The sequence below is a fragment of the Triticum dicoccoides genome, chromosome 2A (assembly GCF_002162155.2).
Source record: "Triticum dicoccoides isolate Atlit2015 ecotype Zavitan chromosome 2A, WEW_v2.0, whole genome shotgun sequence".
Lineage (NCBI taxonomy): Eukaryota > Viridiplantae > Streptophyta > Magnoliopsida > Poales > Poaceae > Triticum > Triticum dicoccoides.
In genome coordinates this window covers 370,584,026-370,594,491 of record NC_041382.1, presented here as the reverse complement: position 1 = coordinate 370,594,491, position 10,466 = coordinate 370,584,026, and positions in this window count along the sequence as shown.

Genomic DNA, 10,466 nt, shown 5'->3' with positions numbered 1-10,466 from the left:
TATAAGTTTCCAATCTACAATTCTAGTTTACTATTTATTTTTCAGTCTATACCATAAAAATACCAAAAATATTTATCTTATTATCTTTAGCAGATCTCACTTTTGCAAGTGGCCATGAAGGGATTGACAACCCCTTTATCGCGTTGGTTGCAAGGTTCCTATTTGTTTGTGCAGGTACTAGGCGATTTGCGTTCCTACTGGACTGACACCTTGGTTCTCAAAAACCGAGGGAAATACTTACGCTACTTTGTTGCATCACCCTTTCCTCTTCAAGGGAAAACCAACACATGCACAAGAGGTAGCAAGAAGGATTTCCGGCACCGTTGCCGGGGAGATCTGCGCTCAAGTCAAGATATACCAAGTACCCATCACAAACTCTTATCCCTCGCATTACATTATTTGCCATTCGCCTCTCGTTTTCCTCTCCCCCACTTCACCTTTGCCCATTTCTTTTGCCCTTCTTCCGTTCGATCTTGTGTTACCATGTGCCTTCTTTTTGCTTGCATCTTTGCTTGCTAAAAGTTTATGGATCCTTAGCCTCTTGCTAATCTTTTTAAAACATCGAATTATGATGAACCAATTTCTAGTGAATTTTGTGCACTAGATTATCTTTATGAGGTTTTTCTTGAAATTCGTGAATCTGAAAATTGTGATGAAGTGTTAAAAGAAGAAACTTATGAAGTGATTCATGATAGCTCCTTGAATGAAAAGCATGGTTGGAATGGTATTATTATAAATTATATTAATGTCAATTGTGCTAATAATATGCAAAACCCTAATCTTGGGGATGCTAATTTTGCTATGTCTACTACTTGTTGCAATGATCATGATTGGGGTGATTCTTCTTATGATCTTGAAAATTTATTTAAGCCCCATGATGAATATGAGATTGACAATAATGTTTGCAATAAAACTAGAAGTGGATTTGGAAGAGTGTCAACTTTAGACCCCACATATTTGGATAATGTTCGATCTTATGAAGTTTTTGATAAAAGTGGGTTCGGAGAGGTCATGACTTTACTTTATGATAATCCCACTATTTTGGAAGAGTGTCAACTTTACATACATGTGGATCATGAAGAGAAAATTTTATGTGATGGCTATATTGTTGAATTTTATTATGATCCTACATGTAGTTATTATGAGAGAGGAAAATATGGTTGTAGAAATTTTTCATGTTACTAAATTACCTCTCGTTACGTTGAGATTGCTATTGTTTCTGTCTTCTTCCTTGCACATGCTAGCTTTTGCTTGTGTTCATAATTTGTTTGCTTATATAATGCCTATGCATAGTAAGTATGTTAGACTTAGATGTGTTTGTCACATGTTTTATGATGCTCTCTTTGTGCTTCAATTCTTGTGTTTCGTGTGAACATCATTGAAATCTCAATGCCTAGCTAGGGGCGTTAAACGATAGCGCTTGTTGGGAGGCAAACCAATTTTATTTTTGTTTCTTGCATTTTGTTCTTGTTTAGTAATAAATAAATCATCTATCTACTACTATGATTGTGTTTTTTTGTGTTTTAATTAGTGTTTGTGCCAAGTAAAGCCTTTAGGATCTTCTTGGATGATAGTTGTTTGAACTTGCTGAAAAAACAGAAAATATGTGCTCACAAGAATAATTTCCTTTTTTAACCATAGAGCGATAAAATACTGATTCCAGCTGCAGTAGATCAATTTATAAATTATATAGGATGTCCTAATTTCTCAGAATTTTTGGAGTTACAGAAGTATTCGAAACCTTCAGATTACTACAGACTGTTCTGTTTTTGACAGATTCTGTTTTTCGTGTGTTGTTTGCTTATTTTGATGAGTCTATGGCCAGTATCGGGGGGTATGAACCATAGAGAAGTTGGAATACAGTAGGTTTAACACCAATATAAATAAATAATGAGTTCATTACAGTATCTTAAAGTGGTGATTTGTCTTTCTTATACTAACGGAGCTCATGAGATTTTATGTTGAGTTTTGTGTTGTGAAGTTTTCAAGTTTTGGGTAAAGATTTGATGGATTTTGGAATTAGGAGTGGCAAGAGCCTAAGCTTGCAGATTCCCAAGGCACCCCAAGGTAAAATCCAAGGACAACCAAAAGCCTAAGCTTGGGGATGCCCCAAAAGGCATCCCCTCTTTCGTCTTCGTCCATCGGTAGCTTTACTTGAGGCTATATTTTTATTCACCACATGATATGTGTTTTGCTTGGGGCGTCTTGTATGATTTGAGTTTTTTCTTTTTAGTTTACCCCAATCATCCTTGCTGTACACACCTTTTTGAGAGACACACATGAATCGGAATTTATTAGAATACTCTTTGTTCTTCACTTATATCTTTTGAGCTAGATAATTTTGCTCTATCGCTTCACTTATATCTTTTAGAGCACGGTGGTGGTTTTATTTTATAGAAATTATTGATCTCTCATGCTTCACTTATATTATTTTGAGAGTCCTTTAGAACAGCATGGTAATTTTCGTTGACTATAAATTTAGTCCTAATATGACAGGCATCCAAGATGGGTATAATAAAAACTTCCATATAGAGTGCATTGAATACTATGAGAAGTTTGATACTTGATGATTGTTTTGAGATATGAAGATTGTAATATTAGAGTCATGCTAGTTGAGTAGTTGTGAATTTTAGAAATACTTGTGTTAGAGTTCAAGTCCCGTAGCATGCACATATGGTGAATGTTGTGTGACAAATTTGAAGCATGAGGTGTTTCTTTGACTGTCCTCCTTATGAGTGGTGGTCGGGGACGAGCGATGGTCTTTTCCTACCAATCTACCCCCCTAGGAGCATGCGTGTAATTCTTGGTTTTTGATGACTTGTAAATTTTTGCAATAAGTATGTGAGTTCTTTATGACTAATGTTGAGTCCATGGATTATACGCACTCTCACCTTCCCACCATTGCTAGCCTCTTCGGTACCATGCATTCCCCTTTCTCACCTTGAGAGTTGGTGCAAACTTCGCCGGTGCATCCAACCCCTGTGATATGATATGCTCTATCACACATAAACCTCCTTATATCTTCCTCAAAACAGCCACCATACCTAACTATTATGGCATTTCCATAGCCATTTTGAGATATATTGTCATGCAACTTTCCACTGTTCCTTTTATTATGACACGCTTCATCATTGTCATATTGCCTTGCATGATCATGTAGTTGACATCGTATTTGTGGCAAAGCCACCATGCATAATTTCATACATGTCACTCTTGATTCATTGCCCATCCTGGTACACCATCGGAGGCATTCATATAGAGTCATTCTTTGTTCTAGTATCGAGTTGTAATCTTTAAATTGTAAATAAATAGAAGTGTGATGATCATCATTAATAGAGCATTGTCCCCAAAAAAGGCCAAATAAAAAAAGGAAAGGCCAAATAAAAAGGAAAAAGGGGCAATGCTACTATCCTTTTTCCACACTTGTGCTTCAAAGTAGCACCATGGTCTTCATGATAGAGAGTCTCTTATATTGTCATTTTCATGTACTAGTGGGAATTTTCATAATAGAACTTGGCTTGTATATTCCAATAATGGGCTTCCTCAAATGATCTAGGTCTTTGTGAGCAAGCAAGTTGGATGCACACCCACTTAGTTTCTTTTGTTGAGCCTTCATACATTCATAGCTCTAGTGCATCCATTGCATGGCAATCCCTACTCCTCGCATTGACATCAATTGATGGGCATCTCCATAGCCCGTTGATTAGCCGCGTCAATGTGAGACTTTCTCCTTTTTTGTCTTGTCCACACAACCACCATCATTATATTCTATTCCACCCATTGTGCTAGGTCCATGGCTCACGCTCATGTATTGCATGAAAGTTGAAAAAAGTTTGAGATTAATAAATTATGAAACAATTGCTTGGCTAGTCATCGGGGTTGTGCATGATGAGACCATTCTTGTGTGATGAAAATGAAGCATAGCCAAGCTATATGATTTTTGTAGGGTTAAGCTTTCTTTGGCCATGTTATTTTGAGAAGACATAATTTCTTAGTTAGTATGCTTGAAGTATTATTATTTTTATGTCAATATTAAACTTTTGTCTTGAATCTTATGGATCTGAATATTCTTGCCACAATAAAGAGGATTACATAGATAAATATGTTAGGTAGCATTCCACATCAAAAATTCTGTTTTTATCATTTACCTACTCGAGGACATGCAGGAATTAAGCTTGGGGATGCTTGATACGTCTCCAACATATCTATAATTTTTGATTGTTCCATGCTATTATATTATCAACTTTAGATGTTTTATATGCATTTATATGCTATTTTATATGATTTTTGGGACTAACCTATTAACCTAGAGCCTAGTGCCAGTTTCTATTTTTTCCTTGTTTTTGAGTAACGCAAAAAAGGAAGACCAAACCAGTCCAATTGACCTGAAATTTCACGGAGATCATTTTTGGACCAGAAGAAGCCCACAGAGTACCGGAGATGGGCCAGAAGAGTCCCGAGGCCACCACGAGGGTGGGGGGCGCGCCCTACCCCCCTGGGCGCGCCCCCTACCTCGTGGCCGCCTAGGAGACCCTCTGACTTGTCCCCGATGCCAACACCTCTTATATATACAGAAACCTCCAGAAAATAACCTAGATCGGGAGTTCCACCGCCTCTATAGCTACCGAAAACCAATCTAGACCCATTCTGGCACCCTGCCGGAGGGAGGAGATCCCTCTTCGGTGGCCATCTTCATCATCCCGACGCTCTCCATGACAAGGAGGGAGTAGTTCACCCTCGGGGCTGAGGGTATGTATCAGTAGCTATGTGTTTGATCTCTCTCTCTCGTGTTCTTGATTTGGCACAATCTTGATCTATCGCGAGCTTTGCTATTATAGTTGGATCTTATGATGTTTCTCCCCCTCTACTCTCTTGTAACGGATTGAGTCTTTAAGGATTTGAGAACACTTGATGTATGTCTTGCATGTGCTTATCTGTGGTGACAATGGGATATCACATGATCCACTTGATGTATGTTTTGGTGATCAACTTGCGAGTTCCTTGACTTCGTGAACTTATGCATAGGGGTTGGCACACATTTTCGTCTTGACTCTCCGGTAGAAACTTTGGGGCACTCTTTGAAGTTCTTTGTGTTGGTTGAAATAGATGGATATGAGATTGTCTGATGCATATCATATAATCATACCCACGGATACTTGAGGTGACATTGGAGTATCTAGGTGACATTATGGTTTTGGTTGATTTGTGTCTTAAGGTGTTATTCTAGTACAAACTCTTGAATAGATCGATCAGAAAGAATAACTTTGAGGTGGTTTCATACCCTACAATAATCTCTTTGTTTGTTCTCCGCTATTAGTGACTTTGGATTGATTCTTTGTTGCATGTTGAGGGATAGTTATATGATACAACTATGTTATTATTGTTGAGAGAACTTGCACTAGTGAAAGTATGAACCCTAGGCCTTGTTTCCTAGCATTGCAATACCATTTGTGCTCACTTTTACCACTTGCTAGCTTGCTGTTTTTCTATTTTCAGATTATAAAAACCTATATCTACCATCCATATTGCACTTGTATCACCATCTCTTCGTCGAACTAGTGCACCTATATAATTTACCATTGTATTGGATGTGTTGGGGACAGAAGAGACTCTTTGTTATTTGGTTGCAAGGTTGTTTGAGAGAGACCATCTTCATCCCACGCCTCCCACGGATTGATAAACCTTAGGTCATCCACTTGAGGGAAATTTGCTACTGTCCTACAAACCTCTGCACTTGGAGGCCCAACAACGTCTACAAGAAGAAGGTTGTGTAGTAGACATCAGCCCGCCCAGGACGAAAAGCCCATTTTTGTCATAGAAGTAGGAGCCCACCACATCTATGATGATACCGGGTTCTGTCACAATTATCTTCATAGAAGTGTTGTAAGCATGACAGAAAAAAAATTCATTCAGCCCAAAATTTCACGTTGTGTCTTTTTTGTACTGTCTTCATCAAGGGTTGGCGTCCATTCTGCAATAAACTCTGCCAAAATTGTTTATGTGGTTTCAAATTTCAAGCCAGAGCTGGATAACTCCAATGCCCACTACACTATTCTTCCGGTAGCCTTAGGGTTTCAGAGTATCCTTTGCAAAGGAAAGCGGGTGACAACCGTGATCTCATGGGCTTGGAAGCAATGGTGCAGTTTCCTTGAGGCCATGACAAGGCCGAAAATCAACTTTTGCACACCAAAGTACCTGGATCTAGCCCCTTGCAATAGGGAGCTACCGAAGTACATTGGGCGCTGCACCACTTTCTTCCTTGTCGCGTCCTTGGCGTTGTCTCCGCTGCCGTGCTCTTCGTTGCCTTGATCCATATTTGACCTTGTCGGTTTGTGCTCACTATCTCCCCCGGAAGGACACAAGCTGAGGCTGCTGCTTCCTCCACTTCCCGTTGCGCCACTAGTGCTGCACTAACCACTTGATTAGTTGCCGCCAGGTATAGCAGCAATGGCTCTTATGGTTTGGGAGCAACCAAAGTGGGCACAAAGGACAAGTAGGTCTTCAAATCTTAAAGTGTTGTATCTTCTTCCGTAGTCCACTTCATGGGTCCTGCCTTCGTCAAGATCTTGAAGAATGCCAAGGAGCGCTTGGAAGACTTGGAGATGAATCTGCTAAGCGTGGCAATGCACCCTGTCAAATGACTCACATCCTTAACTGTCTTAGGTGCCTGAATCTGCTCGATAGACTTGATCTTATCGGGGTTGGTCTCTATCCTGGAATGGGACACAAAGAAACCAAGTAGCTTGCCGGAGGGACCGCCAAACACACACTTCTCCAGGTTCAGCTTCAAGTTGATCTTGCGCAAATTAGCAAACGTTTATTATAAATCTTGGATGAGGGTCGATCTTTCCTTGGTCTTGACCACAATACATCCATGTAAGCTTCAATGTTCCTATGCAACTATGGTTCAAAACAAATCTGGACTGCTCTTCCAAAAGTGGACCCGGCACTCTTCAACCTGAAAGGCATGCGCATGAAGCAGTATGTGCCACATAGGGTGATGAATGAGGTCTTCTCTTCGTCTTCCTTGGACATGAAAATCTGATGATATCCAGAGTACGCATCCAGAAAGGAGAGCAAATGACATCCTGAAGTGGAATCCACAATCTGGTCGATGCGTGACAAGGGAAATGAGTCCTTCGGGCAGGCCTTGTTAACATTTGTGAATCTATAAAAAGCCTGCATTTTCCGTTAACCTTGCGTACGACCACTGGGTTTGCTAACCATGTTGGATGTAGTACTTGTCTGACCAAACCAGCTGCCTCAAGTTTCTTGATTTCCTCTACAATGAATTGCTGCCGCTCCAAGGCTTGCTTTTGGACCTTCTACTTGATGGGCCAGGCATGTGGGTAGACAGAAAGGTGGTGCTCGATTACCTCCCTGGGACACCAGGGATATTTGATGTTTGCCAAGCAAACACATCGATATTCGCCCGCAGGAAGGCAACGAGCGTGTTTTCCTATATGTCATCAAGGGTGGCATCGGTACTAAAGGTACCATCAGCGCCAGCCAGCCCTGCCGGGACCTTTTTCACATGAGGTGTAGTAGCTTTGGATTTCTTGCTATTGGAACTCTCCAGCAAGTCATCAATAGGTGCATCATACTCTAAAGAGGTACGCTTCCCGGATTCCTTGCTGGTGTCCATGCTAGCCTTCTTCTTTCCTCTGCTTTCCTTAACAGGAACTGTGGCTTCTGCGGCCTCTGCCACGACTGTGTCCTGGTACATCTTATCTGCGCAAATAATTGTGCCCTTCTCGTCTGACGGAATGGAAATGACACCCACCGACCCTGGCATCTTCAAGGTGTTGTAGGCATAGTGGGACGCCGCCATGAATTTTCCAGAGCTGGGCGTCCAAGGATTTCGTTGTATGGTACAGGGAGGTCGACCACATCAAACACAACCTTCTTAGTCTTGTAGTTCAAATCTCCTCTGAATGTCACTGACAACGTGATCTTCCCCTTAGGATGAATCCTACCGGGGTTGATTCCTTGAAACATGCCCATGACTTTGAGTTCTTCCTCTGCTATCTGGAGTTTGCTGATGACCTTTGGGGAAATCATATTCAACCTGGCCCTGCCGTCAACCAACATCTTTGTGACTTTGAGGTTGCGGATCATTGGTGAGATCAACAACAGCAAGCACTCTACCATGGTGGTGCGGTCAGGATGGTCCTCTTCGTCAAAAATGATGGGTGCGCGTGACCACTTGAGTGGCTTCCGAGATTCTGCCGCTGGCTCCATGACATTGACCTCGCGCACCCACCGTTTGAGTTGGCGGTGAGAGGAGTGCAGAAATGCACCCCCGTCAATGCATAGGGCGTCAGTAGCTTTCTGGAATTCTTGCTCATTGGTTTCCTCTTCATCCCCTCCATCACTTTCACCATTCCAGTCCTCCTTCTCTCGACCCCTGGTGGGTTTTCCTTGTTTCCGAGGAGCCTTTCCGGGGAGATTTGCTTCACCGCCTCGGCCCTTCTCGCCAGCGCTATTCTGACCTTTTTTCTTATCACGCTTCTCATACTCAGCCCTCTACTTCTTGACGAGCTGTTCAACCTGATGACATTCCTGGAGATGGTGGCCCTTGGTCCGATGGATCTTGCAATACGGCCCATCACCTTTCTGAGCCTTCTCGGCAGCCACAGCCTCCCGGCAATCAGTGCACGTGGCAGCCTCCTTGCCGGGGGCTTCGGCCTTAGCCTTCTTGCCGGTAGGAGGCATGCCCGATCCCTCAACGGTCAACACACCTTATCCTTGTCCTTCTTATTCTTCTTCTTTTGACTTGTGGCCTCGTCATCATCCTATGAGTCGATGTCGATGCCATCTTCTTCTCCAAGGAGTTCCTCTCCTCCTCCACCCGAGCACACTTGTCCACTAGGGTGTAAAGCTCCTTTACAGTCTTGGGCAACCGAATGTTCATCTTGGAACGTATCCGACGGTTCTGCATGTTGGACTGGAATGTAACTATCACAACTGCCAGGTGAATATCTAGAATATTCCTGTGGACTCGACTAAACCTCTGCCTGTATTTCCTCAGAGTCTCTCCTTCCTTCTACAGGATGAGCTGCAAATTGCTGGGCCGCCCTGGTTCTTGGTGGCCACCCGTGAAGGCGCCAACAAACTCATGGCACAAGTCATCCCAGGTCGAGATGGAGTTCTCTGGCAAATGCATCAGGCAAGACCTCACGTTTGGCCTGAGTGCCCAAGGGAAGTAGTTGGCAAAAACCTTCTCATCTCTTGCCTTGCAGCTTGAACAACAATGGTGTACATGCTCAAGAACTCTGTCAGGTTCAGTTTTCCATCATTTTTCTCCGGTATCTCTGGCTTGAACATGCGAGCGGACGGCCAACAGACTTGCCGAAGCTCACGGGTGAAGGCAGGGCACCTAGTGTCAAAAGGAAAGTACCCGCCTCTGCCGAGCGCAGGCTCGTAGACATTGGGGCCATCGCGCCCATTGGACTGGTGGTGGTTGTCGCAGCGTCGCTCGATCGTGACGTGCTCGGCCCCCATCTGCTTGTCCTCCGGAGCTTACCATCAGCCTTGACGCGCTCGAGGATCGGACAAAGCCATCGATAGGTCATCAAATTCTTGGTCGCGTCGCCCTTGCGCTGGTTGCCGTGGTGGGAATTGCACCGAGGGGGTGGCCCCTTTCGCACGGCTAGCAGCATGTGTCGTTGTCGTCGTCTTGGGAGGCCATGGCGGGCCATCTTGTTGTGAACCTCCAGCCTCGGCAAAGCCAATCTGACTCTGGATGGTGGCTCTCCACTTGTCCATCTAATCAGCTGCCGGCGGAAACCACAGCAGCAGCTGGGCCCACGCCATGGCCTCCGAAGCGGTGCTTGGCATTGGTGATGATGATGTAGACCGCAACATCGCCCGGCTCCTGACAGTGCAGGTGGTGGCTGTGCCGGGCTCTCACTATCGGGAACCAGTCGGTGGGATGGCGTGGTGATGAGGTGGTGGCGGGTGCGCACCAATGACCCTGTTCGGAGCATTGGTTGGGCTAGTTTGCTCCGGGGGCGGTGCATGTCCTGCAACCGCGCCCGCGGCGGGGTCCGTGCCTATGCCCCTCGGCTAGGCAGGGAGGGACAGAAGGAATATTCTCTCTACCCGTACCTCACAGAGTGTGGTCGCCCGGATGTTGTTGGTGTTATCCTTCTCCGGTGCCTCCTGCTCCTAGTTCGGCCGCGGGGGAGGTGGTGACAACGCCGCCTGCGCCGACCATGTCCCCCACAGCACCCACATCCTCATGCGCCTCCGCATTCCCCGCGGTGTCAGCAGTTGCGGATGGTGGGGCCTTCGAGGTGTATGGGTGAGCTGTGGCATCGGACTTCTTCTTGGGCGCCATAGTCGATGGAGCCGTCGATGATGAAAATGGCAATGAAGATGACACACTACTTATGCTATCAGATTCACGCAAGTGACCTCCTACCTGGCGCGCCAGAGATGTTGTGGGAAACCATGGCCACCTA